At 38.3% G+C, this 21,682-nt stretch overlaps 1 protein-coding gene and 1 long non-coding RNA gene across 14 annotated transcripts in view; one reads left to right on the plus strand and one right to left on the minus strand.

Moving 5' to 3' along the window:
* The window catches only part of ESRRG (estrogen related receptor gamma), a 464,785-nt gene that overhangs the window by 7,664 nt on the left and 435,439 nt on the right, over positions 1-21,682 (plus strand). The gene's annotated exons all lie outside the window — the stretch shown is intronic.
* Positions 1,740-21,682, minus strand: part of LOC136014827 (uncharacterized) — a 46,537-nt gene continuing 26,594 nt past the window's right edge. For all 11 annotated transcript variants that reach the window (XR_010612884.1, XR_010612886.1, XR_010612888.1 and 8 more), the window contains 4 exons: positions 19,565-19,752; positions 9,979-10,148; positions 9,246-9,351; positions 1,740-3,575 (listed from right to left, as the gene is read on the minus strand). This is a non-coding gene — a long non-coding RNA (uncharacterized LOC136014827). The remainder of the gene's footprint in view (positions 3,576-9,245; positions 9,352-9,978; positions 10,149-19,564; positions 19,753-21,682) is intronic.

Genomic DNA, 21,682 nt, shown 5'->3' on the forward strand with positions numbered 1-21,682 from the left:
AGGAAAAAAAACATTCGAATGGGTGACCATATCAAGAAATGGCAATCATGTATTTTAAAATTTCTGTAAGTGTTAGAAATGGTTGTAATGAGAGAAATTTACAGGAGAAAATATATTCTTAAGGAAGATCAGAAACTTTCCTCTGGTACAAGTTCTTATGGTCAAGAACATTTGTCTTTCAGTGGAAAAAGATACAATCTTTGAAAAAGTAGATGTTCAAATGTCAGGAATATTATTTAAAAGAAAGTGTGTGTGTGTATTGAGGGGGTGATTGTATGTGCAAAGAAGTCTCCTATTGAGATGAATTAGTCAAGGGTCCATCAAGCTATCAGCTGTGATGATCTAACCTGTCTATAAACCTATATACAAGTGACATAACTAAATGGCAGCAGCTTGCCAAGCCTCTGATTCACCTGCAGATTAGATAGACTATGGACCTTACATTTCATGCAAAGCTTGTGAATATCTTCTAGTCTGAACTGACACTTCAAAGGGGAGTTGATTTGATTTGCTATTTCTCCATAAAAACGCCCCACATTGCCAGCTGCCTGGAATTCATGTGTCTTCTAAACCACAGGCATGCAAACAAAGCAAAGCCGATCTTGCAATTTTCCCCTACTCACACATGGGAAAAGTGCCATATTTCAGTGCTAATGGTTCTTATATGGCTCTTTTTAACTCTGGTTCTTGGCCTCTTTAGGCAGCTATTGAAGATATTTCTCTGTTCTTTAACTACACAGAATGAATTTGCAACCTGACCTACCACTCTTAATCGTGTCCCTGTGATGGCTGGTGCATGTGAGCAGACAAGAAGTCAGTTATACCTCAGACTTCTGTTTCCTCCCTTGCTTCTCCTTCACTCTGGGGTTAGAATATTTCTCATCTCCCAAGAATTGCTCTGTTTGAAATCCTGCAGCAGAGAATTGAGTCGATAAATTATTTGGGGGGTTTTCAGGTCTACAAGAGGTGAGAGGCAGTAGTTAAAGTGCAATAAGACTTAAGGAAAGCTGCCTAATGGCAAAGATAGCTGGGATAGACAGGCTGTGACATCTCCATTGTTGAATGTTGTTAACAACAGTTTAGACATATATCTGTCAGCAATGTCATCTGATTTGGAATGAAGAGATGGACAAGGTGGTCTTTAGGAAGATCCTGACTTGTCCTGCTCCAAGAAATGGGGTCAGGAAGAGTGTGAAACAGGGATATGGCAGAACCAGGCACAGAGTAGGCTGCGTGAAGATGAGTATTGCTGATAATTCCACTATGCAATGTGCCTGTACAAAATATTAGTTGAACACTGTGTATTTTTATGGCCATATTTCTGTCCTAGTATCTCTAAATCAGTCATCATTAGGGATGGGGTAAGAAGATGCAATTTCTTTCAGTCTTTTAATGCAAATATTGTATGTGAAAACACGACCTGCTCTTGCCACATTTGGAACCTGTTACTGCAGTTCATTTGGAGGTATCCCTGACCCCCTGGAATGGGCTAGTGACTTTCTGCTTTTTTAATGGTATCTTGACCTGCTTCAGACTCACATTTTATTTATGGATTTATTTCAAAGTGCTGGTTTTGATATACAAAACTCTTTTTGGATTGGATCCCATATGTCTCTGAAATTACCTGTCTTCTATGTTTTGCTTCAAGAGTTCAAATTACCTAGAAATTTTTGAGTTAAGGTGCCTTAAGCCCTACACCATAGGACAAGGCCTTGATGGTAAGTTATATTTGGCTGTGTAATACTTTTCCTTGGTGTATGTTGCCCTTCTGGATACGAGGAGGCCTGGGGGGGGGGGGGGTGCGGGAAGGGGGGCGTGGGTCTGCAAAGCACAAAGCAAGAACAGAAGAGCTATGTTTTCTTTTAGTCTGATTGACCTGAAGCCTGCCTTCATGCTACAGTAATCTAGACAGCTGCTTTAGTGAGGTTTTTGCATTTTATTGTAAACACATTCAAAAAACATTCCATGTGACTCATTAGAGTAAATAGGAGTAAATGGGCTAACGAAGGAAATAGAATATCCATGTAGTAGGCAGCAGTACACTGGCTCATAGTGTTTTAAGAGTTTTGAAATCTGTCTTTGCATCTTTAACTGGACATTTAAATATAACTCTTTTTTTGTGGACAATCTGAATAAGGTATTGACAGCAGTACGTGACAGACGATGCAGAAGCCAAGCAGCATTATACGTGATGGCTGTTCATGGATTTGTTTCAGTTGCCTGAGTTACTAAATGGAGCCAATTTACCATGGCTAAAAGCTGAAAGTCTCATCCAGCCTGCAGAAGGTGACTCCTCCATCCTGGAACTGGAGGTCTCTGAAAAGAACCAATGTCAACTACAACCCACACAGTACACATAAAGCAATGCTTCTGCAAGAGTTGATTTATAATTTACCTATTCTAGCCCTAGGCAGTGAGGAGGAAAGGCTCTTCACAGCAATGGAGTTTCATTATGGAAATAGCACAAAGTTCTTGCTGATCAGTAGCATTCTTTGGGTGTGTTTACTCAGAGTGGCACACTTTCCTGACACTGCCTTTCAGTTTCTTACTGCAGCCACACTGGTTCCCAGGGACTGTTCCAAAACGGGCCAGCATTGCTTTAACTGGCTGTTTAGGGCAGTTCTATGTATTGGTCTGTGGAGCCTGTGATGGCAGGGAAGAAAACCTAATGCATATCAGAAAATGTTAACTGCCAGCTCAAACATTGAAAAGGATTTGCTCAAGTGTCATCTTTTTTTAAGGGGGGGACACCAAAAACTTCAGCTAAATTCATATGTCCTAGAGCTGTTATTATTTTATAACTCAGCACAGCACATTCCCTAGGTTTTTCCTTGGGCATTTTCTCATTGACTTTTTAACAATGTGAGTTATTCCAAACAAGAACTGGGACATATTTGCTTTTGCAGCTCTTTTGCATGTTATTCTTCAGTTTTGGGATATATACAGAATCGTAGGATCAGCTCAATTGGAAAGACCTTTAAGATCATCAAGTCTAGTCATTCCCAAGCACTGCCAAGGCCACCACTAACCCATCACTGAGGGCCTTGTTTACATGGTTTGTGAACACTTCCAGGGCCGGTGACTCCACACTGCCCTGAGCAGCCTGTTCCAATGACTGAGCACCCTCTCAGTGAGGAAATTGTTCTAATCTCCAATTTAAACCTCCCCTGGTGCAGCTTGAGGCTGTTTCCTCTTGTCCCATCAATTGTTCCTTGGGAGCAGCAACCAGCTCCTTCCTAGCTTCATCCTCCTGTCAGGCAGTTGTAGGGAGCGATAAGGTCCCCCTTGAGCCTTCTCTTCTCCAGACTAAACCCCCCAAGGTCCCTCAGCCATTCCCATCACACTTGTGCTCCAGGCCCTGCACCAGCTCCATTGCCCTTCTCTGGCCCCGCTTCAGCACCTCAGTGTCTCTCTTGTAGTGATAGGCCCAGAGCTGAACACAGGATTCAAGGTGCAGCCTCACCAGTGCCCAGCACAGGGACACAATCACTGCCCTGGCCCTGCTGCCACACTGGTGCTGATACAGACCAGGATGCTGTTGGCCTTCTTGGCACCTGGGCATGCTGCTGGCACACCTGCTTGAATAAAAAGAGGAATTAGAAAAAATAAATATTGAAAGAGATTAAGGATTTCAGTTTGTTCTTCTTGAATATTCATACTGACAAGAGCGCTGCACATCTGAACACCTTGCTCATACATAGCCATTTTTTTCTCTTTTTTTTTTATTAATCTTGGCTCCTTTTGTTTATGTATTCTCTTGAATTATGTTTTCTCTAAGCTGCAAACATTATCAAACTTGCACAATTAAACATCAGGAGAAAAATAGTATAAATAGAATTAAAGAGATTAAAAAAACACCCTACCTCTGCAGCTGGCAAAGACCCCTAAACAGCAGGAGCAAGCTGTTCTGCTCTGTGTGGGAGGAATAACTTGATAGTTAGCTCAGATTCAGCAAGACATTTTAAGCAATGCCCCCAAATTGCTTTGATGTAATAGCTCTTCATTACGTGGAAAATAAAGCTAGCAATCTTATGCATTGACTTTTGGTACGTGTCAACCAGGCAGGCCATTCACTGAAGGAGCAGGACAGAGCTGAGGAAGACTGGCAGAGACACTTGTTCTACCCTTGCTCTTGCTGCTTCCCATGTGTCTGGAAATGGTCCAGATACATGCAAGAAACATCTGACCTCAAGATATCAATGAGCACTTCAAAGTGACAATCTGTTCATTCATTTTGACTGTCATCAGGGCCAAGGCATTGAGAAGATGACAAACCTGATCAGGACCATGCTGTGTGTGTTCTCTGAGGTGAGGCAAATGAGAAAGCTGTATAATCATACTGACAACAGCAATAAACTTTGCTCCTCCTTTGCTAATACTATGGTGACTGAATAATGGAATTCATACCCAATTCACGCTCTCTTTAAAGACTCAGAATTGGACTCAAAATGCTATTTAACACTTAAATGTAGCCAAGTTCTGTTTTTTCCAAACAGATAATTCAAGGAAGATGGGGCCAATTGACTCTGAGGGTTAAAAAAAGACCGTTCTCTCTGTGTTTGAGTTTTTTTGCTGCCCAGACTAGAAAAGCCCAGGTAAACTTCATATAGTTTTATGACACTCTTAATGGTAGGCATTCAGGCCAAGACAACACAAGCACAGGAAGAGCACAGGAGCATCTTGGTAGTGATTGATGAGAGAGTTCACAAAGTGAAAACTCAAGTTTAGGGGACCTAGGGTCATAACCTCAACTGCATAGCTTCTAGTAGCTGCTCTTGGTATGGTTAGTGTTTCTGAGCTTTCCTTGGCATGCTTGATGAGAGAAGACAACTTCTTGTCCAAGCGTTAAGTCTGCTGCTGCTAGGAAAACAATTGAATGGGTAATACAAGTATTGCTCAAGGCCAGAACCCTTGACAGAGTAAATCAGCTCCCTGTATTTCAGTGACTAATATCATTGATTATCACCAGCTGAGAAGTAAGCCCTGAAAAGTATAAAACAATAGTGGATTAGAATGAGCAATCTATTTTCGTATATCCAGAATGATTATGTCTCTGCAGAGATGGGGCCAGGCAGAGTTACAGTCAATTATCACTGGTTCCTTTTCATTGGAAAAAAGAAAAAGAAATAAATGGTTACATCCACACATCTTTGCACTTGTTTGTGTCAATATTGGTTTTAGCTTAAAACAAAGACACCCTGGAAATCAAAATGCTATCCACTTTCATTAACAATGTACACTGCTTATATCACTAAATTCTTATTTTCATTTAATTGCCATCACATGCCTCATCTTTATTTTCCATAAAAAATCAGCCTTATTTACACTAATTTATGCTTCTCATACCAATTTTTTTAAGTTACACCTGCAGATTTTTATCTGCTTTCCCTCAGCATCAAAGCCTTGGAATCAGCACTTTTCCATTCTCCCATGAAAAGTGATGTGGTCTTGCAATGGCATAAGTCATATGATCCGTCTCATTGCTGCCTTAACCAGACACCAGGAGCAACAGCACAAAGCAAGTGCTGTTTTGGCAGCACTTTCCTGAAGTCCCCATGCAGATGCTCTGCGCGTTTCACAGTAGAATTAGTAGCAGCAATCATTGTCGAAGACTGAAAATGTCCCTGCTCAGACCACTCCTGGCAGTGAGCAGTGACAAATCTGTTCCCTTCACTTGACACCGTAAGATGTCCATGCGCTGCAAAGCTGCATGGTTCTGAGGCACTAAATCACATCATGGGAACAAGCAAAACTTGGCTGTGGTACCTGAGGCTTTCCCTGCCTGACATATTACACTGTCAGGCTTTACAAGGCGCAGTAGATCTCCACATTTGAACTCTGCTGCACACCCTGTACTTTCCCCTCTCACTCACTCTTTCTTTAATTTGTCAGATGAAGTTCTCTTTATTCAGAGTACATGTATTCCTGATCTGTACATAGAGAATTTAGTAAGAGTTCACTTAAAATGTGTGGCTTGAATAGATAAGCAGTCTTTCTGAAGAGCTCTTTGATGAATTTTAAAAAGTAGCACTGACTTGCACTGCTCGAAATAAATATGCAATGCTTTCTTTCACCTGAAACAAAAATTGGCTCAATGACTGTGCATAGCTCCTAATAATGTCCTTAAAAGTACAGCTTTTAGGATACAGTTAGATAACTTTCATAATAACAATTCAACTTGAAATTTCCTAGCCACAGCTAGGGGATACATTTATTTTATAGTAACCATAGATATTTATCAATGTTCTTCTTAGAGAATACAGCTAAACTGAACAGTTGATTTTTAGTGCAACACTGTTTTGTCAAACCTAACTGCAAATCCAAGAGTGTCTGTTAGTTGCCCTCTGTGTTTTCAGCTCAGAACAGTATTAATTTATAAAAATGGCTTATAAACCAGCTTACATTGTGAAAAAAACAGTGTTCAGAGAATAAACCCAGGATTTTCCAGTGTGTCAGTGGTCCGTTTGACACATTTTAAATAACTACGTATTTTAGGTGACTGTCCATTAAAAAACAGTGTGTGTCTTGCTGTTGCTTATATCAGTTTTGCTTCTTTGATTTATGGAAATCACCATGAAATGGAAATGGCATCTCCACAATATTAGAAGTAGTAACTATTTCAATATTTTGTTAACTGAATTATGGTCTTATTTGGTGCAGGTTGTCAATAAGTGACCAAAACTAAAAGTCTGTAAAAGACCACTAGCATAGATGGTTTGCGCTGTTTTGGTCTGACCCAATGAAATTGATACAAGTGAATGTGTGTGTGTGTGTGTATATAGATAGATAGACACATATATATATTTATGAGTTATCTTTTGGTTCAGAGATCTGTATTTCCTTTATATTTTTCTTTTTCTTCTGTCATATTGGAGCTAACCAAATGCAGGTATCCCAGGTTGGACAGGGCTTTGAGCAACCTGGTCTAGTGAGAGGTGTCCCTGCCCATGGCAGGGGGTTGAAACTGGATGAGCTTTAAGGTCTCTTCCAACCCAAACAATTCTATGATAAAATGGCAAAATGCAAGTTTAATTCATTTTGAAGACAGTATGCTTAAGAAAGGAGAAGGAACTCGAATACAGACATCAGGATTTGACCATTTGACGGTAAAATAATTTAATTTCACTAATGGAATGAAGATGCCTTGTGTGAATAATAGTATCAGCTTTTCTTTGCAATCAGGAATCTTCCCCCTCCCACCTAAAAAGTAATAATTTTTAAAAGGTCAAATTTGGAATTACCTCTTTGGTAACAATTACACAAATCAGAAGAGGAGGAGCTTAGAAACCCACCTTTGTCTTAGAAAACCTTAATCTGATAAAGACTTGTGGAAAAAGTAAGTACATGTTTGCTGTCATTGAGCTGAATGGATATCATCTGCTATTCAGCCAAGATTCCAGCCCAGGTTCTTAGAGTTGCCTCATGTCACCAGTAGGTTTGTTGTTATCCGTGAGATCCTTCAGCTTTTCCCTCTATGCCTGTTCATGAAAGCCTGATAACTATAATAAAGTAGGATGTTTTGTCTTGCTCCCTTGGACAAGATTAGAAAGAAGGTCTAATTTGCAGATATCTTTTACCTTTATTACTTCTCTTTTGTGGTTGCAGTATTCTTCTGTCTTTAGGGCTCTTAGCAAGAAATTTTCAGTGAAATGCTAACATTAAACAAAACCAAAAGTACTAGAGTTAAGAAAATTAATTTAAAAGAACAGAAAAAAAATTACTAAATGTCTGTAAATTTACTCCTCTTAGAGTCTTAACTGGATAAGTCATTCTCAGCTTTGTTATAAAGGGCAAAATAATAAGGGGAACACATACTGCGTGATGGTAATTCTGCTCTTTAATCAAATTGCAAGCATCCCCTGCTGAGCACTATGAGCTCCTTCACGCAGTTAGAGGTCCCTATAAAGCCTTGCCAGGGAGAGCCAAAACTGACATGTCTCTCACCTGGGATTTCCATATGGGAAGGCTCAGAATCTGTATTTCTAACGAAATGGTCGCCATTAGGATTACGAGCTAGGCACAGTGAAAATGTTCAGTCACAGAACACAGTCACTTGATCTCGCCACTGAACCTGGAGAGGGGGATCTGAGATTTCAGTACACCTGAAGTTCAATCTCGCCTTTGGAGGTGACCGATAAACTGCGTAAAGCTTAGATTACATATGAGGAAACATTTCTTCACTGGGAGAGTTGTCAAGCACTGGAACAGGCTGCCCAGGGAAGTGGTTGAATCACCATCCCTGGAGGTATTTAAAACACTGTCTACCCCAGACACCACAAAGGGTCTCTTAGCAATTAAAAATCACTTGCCACCACCTCTGAAATCCAACCAACCTTGGGACTATGTCTCCCAAGGGTTGTCCTGAGCCTTTCTTTGTTGTGACTGTTGCTACCTGATAAGAGCTGCTACACTTGTTTCAGAGTGTCATTTGTCCCTAACTGGTTACCATGTGTTCCCAATGGAGGGCCCATGTCTTGCGAAATCTTTGATCTGAGTTTGGCCTATACAAATTATTCCACAAGATCACTTTGTCCAGTCAGGCTTTTTGTGTAGCTTATTATTTCAGGCTTTTACTATGTTAAGTCGTAGGATAAAACAGAAACATTTAGGAAGTGTCAGCACCAGCATTTACACACCTACTCACTAGTTCTAGTTAATTGGTGATCAGTTAACTCGAAGCAAGAGAGACACACACTAAGCCAACACATAATATGACTTTCCAGAAGTGCATTTTGTTGCTCTTTCTTCCCAAACTCTTGGATTTCGGCAGGGAACCGAGTTAGAATTCTCAAATAAGCTCAGCTGTAGCCCACCTTTGATATTTCCAGTCTCTTTCTCCCAGTCAAATATTCAGAAAAGGAATTTTTTTCCTGGGTCAGTCCAGCTGAATCAATGTACTTTATCATGGAGAACATCTTTTGAGACATAAGAGAATTTCCCTTTCTATGGAAGTAAGTTAAAAGCTCACTTTTGTTATTTGTCATTAATAATTTCCCACTTGAAATGATCGTATACTTCTTGAGATTGAAATAATGTTGAAGTCAGCCTCTTCAGTGTTGTTCTCATGACTTTTTTACTAAAATAATAAATGCCAGATGCACAGTATATATTTGCATTTGTTATGGTTGGGTATTAAAAGACAGTTGCAATTAGGAGATTGTGCAAGTATTAGGGTAATATGTAAGATCCAAAAGTTAAAATGAGGTTTCAGAAACTAGTCCAAACTCTCCAGTTTTAATGCTTACCACGGGTTCTCCTCTCATAATAAAAACCAGGCTATGCTCTCTTTTGCACAGTCTTCCTGGCGGTGGGTTTCAACAGCACTTCAGCAGCAGAGGACTGTATCGTATCCTATTTTGCAGAAGACGAAAGCAAGGTGCAGAAAATCACATTATTTTTCCCCAAGGTCATCTCTTAATGGAGGGGCAAAGATAAACTCATTATCACTCTCATGAAGTATCACAATGATACATTTCACAGAATTCCCAATGTTGGCTTTTCTTGTGTAAAAGTTAGTTATGAATAAATTCTTAATAACAGCAGGTTGTGTCAAGCATTTTTCCTTTTTGATAGTAGAATGTAACCATTGCTTAATCCTCTTTGTTCTTTATAAAGTAATTGTTTAAACCACAGGCATAGATCAGGTACACGGGAAAGTCCCTCCAGTTTTAGATCATTGGCAAGGATATGGGATGTACTGCATGTTTCACTTGCTGTATATCATTGAAAATACAGAGGACTTCACAGCAGAGGTGTATGTTTTAGGTTTGCACACATTTGTGAGAATGTTAATACCATGTTGTGGGAATAGCACTGAGTTCCCTGTTATCATGCAAGCAATTGCTAACTGTAGACCTCTGACTTTGTAATTTGTTCTTTATGGACTAGCCTGCAGCCAATAAGCAAAATCAATAGTCTTTGCTGAAAAGTAAGCAAGTGCCAGTGTGTTATGTGACAGGTGAAGATACATGTGCTTACCAGGGGTCAGAGGGCCACATCAAATTTCTCTCTGACTTCTTTTCAAAAAGCTAAATCCATTTAGGGAGCATTCGTCATTGGAAAATGTTGCAGTGGGGAATTAGACAGGCTTCTGCTCTTCTTTTCTCATTTAACGATGTTTGTTTTCAACAGTCTGTTCAATAATGTCACTGAGAAGAAATTATGTGAGAAGAATAAAGTGCTTATAGTCTATTTATTTATTCATTCATTTCTGTAGAATAACACTAGCTGTTGCATTCTCATGTTTATTAATGCTATTGTGGCAGTCCAAATATTTGTTTGTTCTCATTTTCCTTTGGAAAAAAGGTGTGGAACAGATTACTGACTGTTTAAGCCTTAGGTGAAGGTTACACAGCTCCTAGCATCTTACCCATTGTATAAGCTTTTGTTTCCTACCCTCAAGTGCAGCATCTAACTATACGGCATAATTCTAATACTGCACAGAGTTTAGGAAGTCTCTTGCAAGTGGAATGACCAGGATTGAAGCCATTCAGAAGTCTGCTAGAAAATACAACACTAGCAGCCTAAACGTGTGCTGCTAGCCTGTGATAAAACAGGCTGTTTGTGGTGAAAGCAACTGGTGCAGTTCCCTCTTTTGCATCAAATGCTGAATGTATTTCAGTGTTCTGAGGTCTACAGAAATCACTGTTCAAACCAGCCCTCATCTCTCAACATAGCAGACTATAATGAAAGACAGAAAGGGAAAGGGAAAAATCCAGCAGAGGAGTTTTATCTGAAATCCTGAAGTGGCTTAGGCTCATAAAATACCAAAGACAAGGACTTGCAGTATTTGGAAGTTAAAGTTATAGTGTCTCTTAATGTTTAAGTGCTCAAGTTATGTTGTTTTGAAAACTTTCAGTCTAATAGGAAAAATGATAGAAGGCTTAATGCCATTGTTTGCTTCTTATAGAATGTAGTTGCTCCATTTAATAGCCTGGACTGCTGCCATAGTACCATCATATACACATGTGCAGGAAAAACAAACAGTTACCACACAGGTTCAATCAGATTAAAGGTTCCCTGTGTGAGAGCTGAATACCAAAAAACAGATTGGTGTGTTAGATTTCTCTTGTGTCCTGTTTGATTTTAACATGCAGAATAACTGTCTCTTAATTTTGCTGCCTAGCTTTCTACATAGCTGGGATTTCTTTTGCTGCTGACTGCACAAATCATTACCATAATACTTTCTCTCAGTTGAGCACTGCTTTTGAAGATGCTGAATGACACCTGATGCTTCCAGAAAGCTGTACCCTTCAATCTGGGTACTGCCATGCTTCATGCTACCGCTTGATCACAGTTTCAGGATTCACAGGCTGCTTTCGACACCATGTTATATCTGGTGAATGTTCCAGTGTTCAGTAAGACAAATTTCTAAAGTGATTCACAGGCCCTCTCAGCTACCAATAGTAAGAAATGAGGAAAGCTCATTTTCATCCTCTTCAAACAAGACTGCTGCCATCCTAGCCTTTAGCTACAAAACATTAAAATAACATGTTTAGCTAGAAAACCTATAAGCTCCACAAACTTCTGTATCACTGAATTCAGTTACTGCAGGATCATCTTTTTCCTACACTGTTTCAGTTTGTTGAGAAATAGTTCTCTTCTTGACATGAATTCCCAAGCAAATGCTGGTAGGCAACTGGGAAAAAAAAAAAAGGGGGCAGGATCCAGATCCTGTAGTTGATTCTCTCTCAGGGAATGGGTCTGTGAGCAGGCTACAAACCAACCAAGAACCAGCCTTTCCATCTAAGCGGTTGTAAAAATAAACTTATAATGGAATTTTATAGTTTGTGAAACTAAAAGATAAACCTTCCTATCATCTGCTTCCCTTCATAGCGTAACACAGTCGCTGTTCTGCAGTGACAAGATGAGATAAATCTAAAGTGACTGGAGACATCCCCTGAGCTCGAGGCTGCAGAGGGTTGAGGTTAAGCTTGAGGTTTGCCTGCTCAGACCCTTTTCTTTCTTTTATTTTTTTACTGGGCCTTAAACCTTTCCCACACTAAATAAATGCACTTTTATAGGGTTTTTCTTCACAATTGCCAAGGTTTGTAGCCTTATATTAAAAACTCTTCTTGCTGACTCAAAGTGCTTCTTTGTTGCTACTAGTCCCTCTCTCCCCAAGGGCTACAGTCCCTTGAATAGTGCCACATTCTAGTGCTTGGCCCTGCTGCCTTGCTGGGCTTACATTGGAGCTTTGGGTCTAAACTGTTTTGAACTTCATATCCTGGATCTGCTTTTGGTCACTTGAATATATCTATTGATCTTATTGTGTGATGCTACATCTTTCCAGCTCTCATTACTGCTTTGCTACCGCATCATCATTTGTCTGGGTAGATGCAGCATTCAGAATTAAATAAAAAGAGGGTCTAGTTTAACCAGAAGTCTCTTTTAACTTCCCCAGAACACTATCATTTATTATTTTGTCTTTTTCTTGCTTTTTAGTATTGCAAATATCAAAAGAAATTATCAGCAAAATTAGTCTGGTGCTTGTCTCTTCCTATTTCATCACCAACACACAATGTATACCATTTACAATAACAACCCCTATCACTTTTGTGATGGCCCTGCTATGCATTTGGTGTGACACATGCAAAAGGAGAGCAGCTCATGTTCTAATAGATAACAAAAGTTTGAACATGCATTCTTCTTGGCAGCGGTCTCCAAAACTGTGATCTTTTGAGATTTTAATTTTGAGGGCTATCCAGATCATATCACCGAAATATCTTGTTTCTATGCAGCTCATCAGCTGCAAGATGTTCTTTTTTCAGTATCTTCATTCTGGACACATTAGAATCAAACAATGTCTTCCTTAGAGGAATACTTCATTGCAGTTTTGTTACCCTTTCTTTCTCAGTGTGTCACTGTGCAAAATGTCATGGGTTGTATGTGCCTGCAAGATCAACTACAGAAAATGTACCTTATTCTTAAATTAAGCCTTATTCTGGAAGGGAAACAAATGAACCTGTCTAGAAAGCAACAGCATCTCTGTGAGAACAAGTCATCTTCCATATTCTTACCTATTGTTGTCCTTCATTTACATTTGCCAGTTTGCTTTCCTTTAAGCCACCTTAAGGCATAATTGATATTCTCCTATTTTGTTAATGGTACTGCATCATATATTTATGTCACACTTTTCATTATTTCTCTCCTTTTCAAAATCACTGTAAGGATTACCTGCTTTATACACATGTTCTTGTAGTGTGTGGAATTGTGATGATGCTAAGATGATAATGATAACAAAATATCATTCATATCTATATAAAGCCTAGAGAAGAACAGAGGTAAATTCTAAAATAGTTTACACAACTGATTCTTACCTTAATAATTTAGAAGTAGTTTACAGAAATAGTGGAAAATCAGGGACTTGCAATGTTTCTGTGATCAGTGTCTATCCACTACATAAAATTATTCCTGCTGAACCTAGTGGATTTTGGAAAAGGGTCTTGGAGTGGCAGAATGGAAACTAGAATGAGACCAACGATCAATAAAAATTCAGAAGACCGTGTTTAATTGTTTCTTAACTGTTTTGTTAAATCTTTCTTTTCCGGCAATCATAAATGGGATAAATTTATTCAATTAATTTTGCTTTTTCAGTTTCTAATAGTAAGTAACAGGCTGATGATTCATTATTAGAGATTCCTCCTAGAGCAAGTGTTGCAGCTAATACCTTTATTCATATACAGAACACACTTTGAATCATATGAACATATTTTTGCCAAAGCAGGCCTCTGGCCTGCAGTTCTTCACTGGTAGTTCATTATAAATGCTGATCATTCAAAAGTCCTTTGTAATGGGATATCCACAACTGTGTGATTGGTGACCATAAATATTCCTATTGATATAACCATTCTAACTGATTCTTAAGCCTATCAAGGCTGAAGAATGTCTGTGGGTATACACTGGTAAAGCTTGCTTTGCTTTAAGGTGACTATTTTGCAGTGCTTTCTACCAGAAAAAAAGGATTTTTAAAACTATTTATGATAAAGGGAGGTCTGCATGATTAGAGTGCAATTCAAGTCAATTGACTTCAGAAAAAATGAACTCGTGTATTAGGTTGTCTTTGCATAAATAACTTTTCTTTGCAGAAAAAATGAGATTAGGCTGCCAATTGGATCAAAAAATACTTTAAAATGGATTATAATTCAAGTAGATTTCCAGTGTTAAAAAGAATGAAATGACTAGTAGTGAACAAGGTTCTCCTAATAAGAAGTGTTATGTCTGACCAGCTCTCCGGATAAGTTCTACTGCTTTCTGCAAAGCAGCAATATTCACTTCATTTTTTATCTCTTAACAGGCTGAAAAAAAGGTATCAATGTTACTTAGCTGCAATGCAAATAAATATTCATAACGATGGCACATGCATAGCTAATTGAACAGGTTTTGTTAATATTATACTAGATATTCATGGACATGTGCCTTTTTCTATAATGAAAATACTGCCTAAGGCTACCTTTGTTTTTCTTGTCAAGAACAATTTATGTGCTTTCATTTAAATGAATATAAACTTCTATTCTCATGACAAAGTAATTCACCATTAATTTGAGTAAAGAATTTCTTTATTCCCTTTGTGGTGCTTTTTTATTGGAAAAGAAAATCCTAAATGTATCTCAGGAATTTTCTCTGTGCATTCTGTCTAATTTCTGTAATAACAGACATGAATGTGCAGGGATTTCAGTGGTTACTTGCTAGCTAAATATGGGATACGGGCATATAAGATTTTATTCAAAATTAATCTGAAAAGATTTTTCTTGAAATAAAGGATGCCTTCATGATGTTTTAAATTTTGCAGGCACAATTTAGGAATATATACATTAAAACCACTGCCCTTTTCTTTATTTCCTTTTTTAATTCTTGCTTTATTATTTGTAGTCGAAATTCTGGTCCTCAAAAATGTTTCGAAAGGTGAAGAGAGCAAGGTAAAGGCAGATATGACAAATGTAACTGAAAAAACATAACCTGGATGAAGATACTAGCTGCTGAGAAACAGATAAGGGGTTTTAGCTCCCCTTTATCAGGTAGCAAAGTATATATTCCTTCTTCCATGGGACTCTTATTTCCTCCTTTTCTTAACTGTTTATGCGTTCTTCTCATTTAAATTTCAGTGATGTTATTTAGAGGTAACAAATGGTGCTAACCACTGATTTAACTAATGAATTAATCCAGATGGCAAATTAAGGCTGTCTAGTAAATAGAATATAACTCTTTCTATTAGAACAGTGAACCTGAGGCTACTCTGCTGCCTGCAACATCTAGGTTGTTGGCTACACTATGATTGTTTCACAAAGTGCCTAAATTACAATTCTTGGCAATGATCTTTTAATCAAATGCTGATATACATCATACAGTTCAAACACTTAAAGGGGGAAAAAGCAGGTAAACATTAAGTGTTACTGGAAATGGTGGATCCAAGGCTATATAATAAGGAATTTCTTGACTTCTTTTAAAAATCCTTTCAGTGTTATAAATTAGTACTTTAAAAAAATCACATATTTGGCTTTCAGGAGTGATAAGGTCTATATAGTGTTTTTTCAGGTAGTTATAATGCAAGTCATTATATATTCTCATTATGCAGACCTGTAGTTACTCCTCATTGTGTTTCGTTGGATTTGAGAGCCTTTTTCTAACCATAAGAAATTAGTTAATGGTGAAATCTGTTCACTTACAGCCATATCACTCTGAGTGAGGGAGGTGACATGCTCTTTGCGATGCACAGCCTTACCTCATGCTGGATTTGAGATGGTGTCTCAGAGTAAACAAGCTACCTTTGTTCTTCTGCTACTGACATCATTTAGACCATTCAGACATTAATTAATTTGGAAAGCTAGAAAGGGAGAGGTTTTCCCATTGGGAAGGGGCTATCTAATGTGATTGGTATAGCCCATGGCTTATGTTGCCTTACCTTAAAGTTTGGAGAAGCTATTTTAGGTTAAACATATGCTGCATCCTGAAAACCTGCAAAGTTGGCTAACATCCGAGTGTACAGTATTTAAGTATGATACTGAGTTTAGGAGGAGAAAAATTATAAGATCAAATTGAGGTAGATTTTGGGATGCCAGATCTTTAGAAAAGCTCTCTGATTTGTGGACAAAAATGACTGACTTGCTTGTGGCCTGCTATTTTTCTTACAAAACCAAAACCAAATCTGGATGGAAGGTGGCATGAAAAACTCTCTCTGAAAAGGACAATAAGAAAATCAGAAGATTGTTATCAAATTAATGTAAGAAAAGGACATTTAATTTTTTACTTGGCACTTGTCTCAACTAGTTTTCTAACCATATTTACAGGGATTTTTTTTTTTTTTTCCATGTAAAATCATTGTAGATAGAAAGAGTGGGATTTTAAATAATTCTTAAAGATCATTACCCACCCATGCAGGAGTAATATGGCTTGGAAAAAAACCCCAACAATGACTTAAAACACTGAAAGGCTTGGGTTTCTTTCTTTTTGGGGTTGGTTTGTTTGTTTGGGGGGGGGGGGGGGGGGGAGATTTGTTTCAGTTTGGTTTTTTCCTTGTTTCAACATGAGCAAATGCAGCAGAACTTCCTAGGTAGCTTCAAAAATTAGAGGATTCTCTAAATGCTGCTGGCTTGTGAAGTGAGGAGAGGACCTGGAGGGAATTAGACGTAAACTACAATGAATGATTGAAGCATCTTCATATTTCTGTTCCTTTCCCATTCTTGTTTGTACACTGCTTTGACAATGTCTCTAATCCTTGAGAATGACTTTCAGCTGCTGTATCCTGAATGTCACCACATCCCTTCACCCACGGGGGTCTGCTTGTTTGTTTGGGTTTTATCTTGTGTTTTTAACAACATTTCCTGTTGTGTCCAGGTTTTTAACTTCATTTTTTCATAGTAAAATATATTCCTTCCTGGGTCTAGGTTTATGCTTTTACCAATCCATAGCTTAACAAATCTGGGACCTGCATGAGGTGGCTGGGATACACCCTGAGTCACCATGGGCCATCCAGGCAAGGTTTGAACCAGCACCAAGCATTCTCAGCACCTCCAGCCAAGAGCAGCCCTGCCATGGGAGCCAGCTCCAGTTAGGGACAGCAGCAAACAACCCTTCTCGTGGCCAACATTTCCTCCCGAAAGTTTCACCCACCCAACAGAAAACTGTGCAGGTGCCAGTTTTGTGATAGTGCCACCTGGTGATTTCTAACATCACCAGTGGGACCTTTAGAGTGCTCTGGCCAACTTCAGCTCCCTTTGTGTTCACAGGAGTTGACTTTATGCAGAAGTGTTTGGGTCCCTGCAGGATGCCTTTGGAAATACTGGCTCGTTTGTTTTCCATACATTGTAAACATCAATTCGTTCTCCTACTCTTAGCCAGTATTGCCCTTTGTGTCTTTTGGCTTTCAGTCTAGCAAGTGGTATAATTGCACTGAACTAATTGTATTTAGATGGGTAGTTAAACAAACTAAGAAACAAGCAGAAAAAGGGGCTGACTCAGCTTCTTCAAGGCCAGATCATGCCCTGAAGATCTCCAAGAATGGTGAATACTTTGTAAATAACACCAGGTAGTGATAAGAAGCAATAACTCTGTAAAATCCTTAATTGAGTCAGATTTCATGGCATTGCTTTGCTCTGTGTATGCTTACAGAGGTAAATCTGTGAGTATTCCACAAGAATTACTGCATTTTCAGACTAGTGAAGGAATATTAGCAAAATGAGAATGGATACTTCTTCCAAATCAGTGGTCATATTTCTCAATTCAAGTTGCTGAACTGTCCAGACTGTCTAAAACAATACAGATTTTTACCATATATAGCGTGTAAAATCATATTTCATAGCTTAATGTAAAACAAAAGCCTTATCAGTAAATCCTTTTATGATGTTGCTACATATTATTGCCTGCCCAAACTATTCCTGTAAAAGCTATTTAAATGCTGCTTGGGAGAGGTACTGTATGTTTGGCAGAGAAGCCTTTTACTATCAGCAAGAAGCAATGTATTTGTGTGTAATGCATCAGGAAAATATTCTGCATACAGCAAATGCAGGAAAGTCTCATATTATACAGGATAAAAAGTTGAATCAGTGTGCACTGCTGCATCCTTTGCCAACAGAAGTGTTGCAATCAGTTGTCGACCTTGCTAATAGCTGAGAACTGAATGTGATTCTTCCTGTAGCTACTCTCTTCCACAGAATCAAGCATATTGTGAAGAAGCAGATTTGCAAATGGATTACTTTCTCTTTGTTACAATGCACTGGGTGGTTTTAGCTTTACTTGTTGCGTGGTTCCATGCAGTAACAAAACCTGCAGATCCTCTGACACCCCTGTCATTGGATATGCAAGATCTGAAGGAGGAATCTTATAAAGATGTATTCTTATTGTGCTTTTAGTATTCCCAGATTTCACTATTATTAATATTCCTTAAAAGGGAAAGCAATATAGAAGCCATATCTGGAAAGCCATATATATGTTCAGCTGATGTTGGCTTAGTGGGTAACCTTATACCACACCACATCTTTTCAAAGATCTGCTTTCCATCTGATAAATGAGAACAAGGAGGCCAGTCTCCTTTAACATTGTGCACAGGGACTTGCTGATGCAAATCTTATATCTTTTAGCTTCAGTTAATTTAGCAAAGCAAAAAGTATTGGACAACATAATTTCTATTTTCCTCTGTTCTGCAAGGCTGCCAATAGTCATGGCAAGCGACAAACAGGAGAGTAGATCTGACTCTCCAGTATCTGTGAAACTCCCAGCCCACCTATGTGGACAGAGGTGTTTTATGGAGCTTCGCTTGTTCATGGCCTTCCCTGGTCCTTAAGAAAAGGAAAACTTGTTTCTTTGCATCTTGGCAAAAGTCAGAAATACTTAGTGTTTCGCTTGTTTACTGAATCCCATTGCAAACATATTAACAGCTGAAGTCCAATTCATCACCTCAGACCACATTAAAAGTGCTATACAATCAGGTCATTTAATGATGTCTTTTATGGTCACAATAAGATAGTTATAACAAGAGACTTAAACTTTCATGTTTCTTAATTAAAGAGATTTTCTAAACTAGTTGTAACCTGCATTTGGCCTTATGATGCCTCCCAGAATAACAATGATCTACCAGTTAATACGTAAGGGCTCGTGACTGACTGTTGCTCCTCTTCTTCTGCATATTAAGTACTTTCATTAATTAATATTCAGCTTGCTTGCTTCTTGCACACAGGACATCATCTTTGCACTAGGTTCCCAATAGGCAAAAGAATAATCGTAGTTTAAATGAAAAGCTTTAGAGATCCCTTTGAGTGAGGTGTTAAGATTACAAATATGAAAAAGAGTTCAGGGGCTAAAGAAATTGAAGAGTCTCTTTATTGCAACAAAAATATGGCTTTAACTGGTTTGGTTTGGTTTGGAAAGTCAAGGTGCCTATTATCTATAAGAATAATTTAGATGTATTGTTTGGAGTCTTATTTGGGTAGAAACTGCAACCAACTCTTTGAAATCTATACCTTCAGATATTTCAGCACATCTACATTCCCATTCTTTTCACTCTTGTTTCCAAAATAGCATATTTTTAGGACTGGTTTTGACATAGGTCTCTCATTTTATTGTTACTTACTTGATGCACACTCATATGAGTTCCAGTTCGCACAAATGAGATCAAAGTTTCCAATTCAAATCTATTTCTTAATGAGCTGAAGACTAAAATGCTGTACACAACAACTTCTGTGGCTTTCAACTAACAGTGTTGCCAGGATGAACTATCAGATGGCAAAAGCAGTTTAGCTTGATAACTCCACAGAAATCCTGAAAATCAGAAAACACAGCAGCTCATTACAGTGCTACAGTTGAGTGCAAGTATGTCTTTATTTTGGAAACATTGATTCTACAGTTGTTTTTCTTTAATGAATGTCATTAATTTCTACAGAAATGACATTCTAACGCTCTCCAGTGCTGCAAGTAAAAATTATAAGTAAATATGATTTTGTGTGTGTGTGTGATAAACTAACCCACAGAATATACATATTTATCCCGTATTCAGAAATCCTCAAACTACTAGAGATTTCATCACCACATCCCTACACTGTGGTCTGACCCTATTTGCAGTCTCTTATAAAAGCAAATAAAAATACATACATTACAAAATTCACCCCACCAGAAACTTAAAGTTTAGGAGCCTGCACAGCCTGCAAAGCAGATCTGTTCTGCAGCTGCACATTAGCTTATTTTTAAGGTAGCTCCCCTGTCATGGGACCAGGAATTATTTTGTTGTTCATTTGCTTGTGCTTTTTTTCTTTCTTTTTTCTTTTTCTTTTTCTAACAATAAGTCTCCCTTTGGGATATGTCACTTGAAGCTTGTGTTTGTCATGCTCCTGGTGCAGGGGGAAAAAACACACTAAATTCAATCTTTAAATTAAGCTGTAACCAAGCTTGTATATTCATTAGAGGAGAAAAATTCTCTTCTGAGAAGTTCAAATTGTTTATTGATTTTCATTTCTGTGTTCAAGTGAAGCTTGAGTAAGTCTGTCTCGCTGCAGTCCCTCTGGGGCAATGCTGCCAACAAGTGCATCACATTTCAACCCAAGTGAGCAGTTAGCAACAAAAATCTGAGAATTCCTTTAATATTAATAAACAGTTAGAGGGTGATATTTCCAGTTCAATATAGCTGATTCTTTTGCAAAGGGAATAACAGGCTTGAATTGCAGGCTATAAATGACAATCTTCTTGAAGAGTCTTAAAGTAAAATCAGGTGAGTGGAAAGTGCAATTAGTGGCATGCTGTTTGGGGAGTGGGAGGAGGGGGCAAATACGGAGAGAAGGGGCTGCTGCTACATTCCTCTAAATTTTTATAATGTCATATTGACCTGATTCTGTTCAACTGTAATCACCTTGTGAGTCTCTTGGCAAGGAGAAAAACACACACAATAGTAGTTACAGACACTTAATATCTCTCTTTTTAGTCTCTTCTTAAGAATGTGTTAAAACAAAATATTTGAAGTGAGCAACTGTTACTGCTTAGAGGAACCTAGAGCCTGCCTTGGAGGTGGGCTGAGTGACTGAGTCTTAGTTTTTGTAGTACTGCTGTCTCTTGCAAACCATTTAAATATTGCACTGCCGAATAACAAGTGTGTGGAGCTATTTGTCTTCAGTTTCTAAAGGTTGATTTCAATTAAGAAATCTAATTAAATGAATTTGAGTTTATTAAATATGTTGTCACATTTTTCACCCCAAGATGGAGTTTTTTTACCCCTTTCCTCTCCAAGTTCGTATGTAGGAAGAAAGAGGTTTTTCTTCCAAATAAAACATATTTATATGTTCCAGTTATGTCACTGGTTAGGAACACTTAGTCAACAATGTGCAATAAGACAGTAAAGATAATTCTAGTTTCTCCTCCTAAAGATAAACAAGAAAGCACCATTTCACGCCAAACAGAGGAACATATCAACACAAACACATAGAGGATTCCCCTCTCGTATAGACTAGCCACAGGGCAAAACTGTCAATAAAACACTTGAAAATATTCCACATAGAAATGACCAGCCATGTCCTTCAATAATTCAGCAGTTACTAGATGATGTAAGAAACAGGAAAAAAAGTGGGGGAAATAATCTATTATCTGGGCATCTATTACACTGTGCAGAAAAGAAAGGTAATGACTGAATCCTCTCTTTAAGTAAGGTATCATAAGTATCATTGGGCATCTATTTCATCATTCCTGCAGGCAGTTTGATTAATGA

The sequence above is a fragment of the Lathamus discolor genome, chromosome 5, assembly GCF_037157495.1.
Source record: "Lathamus discolor isolate bLatDis1 chromosome 5, bLatDis1.hap1, whole genome shotgun sequence".
In the NCBI taxonomy this organism is placed as follows: domain Eukaryota; kingdom Metazoa; phylum Chordata; class Aves; order Psittaciformes; family Psittacidae; genus Lathamus; species Lathamus discolor.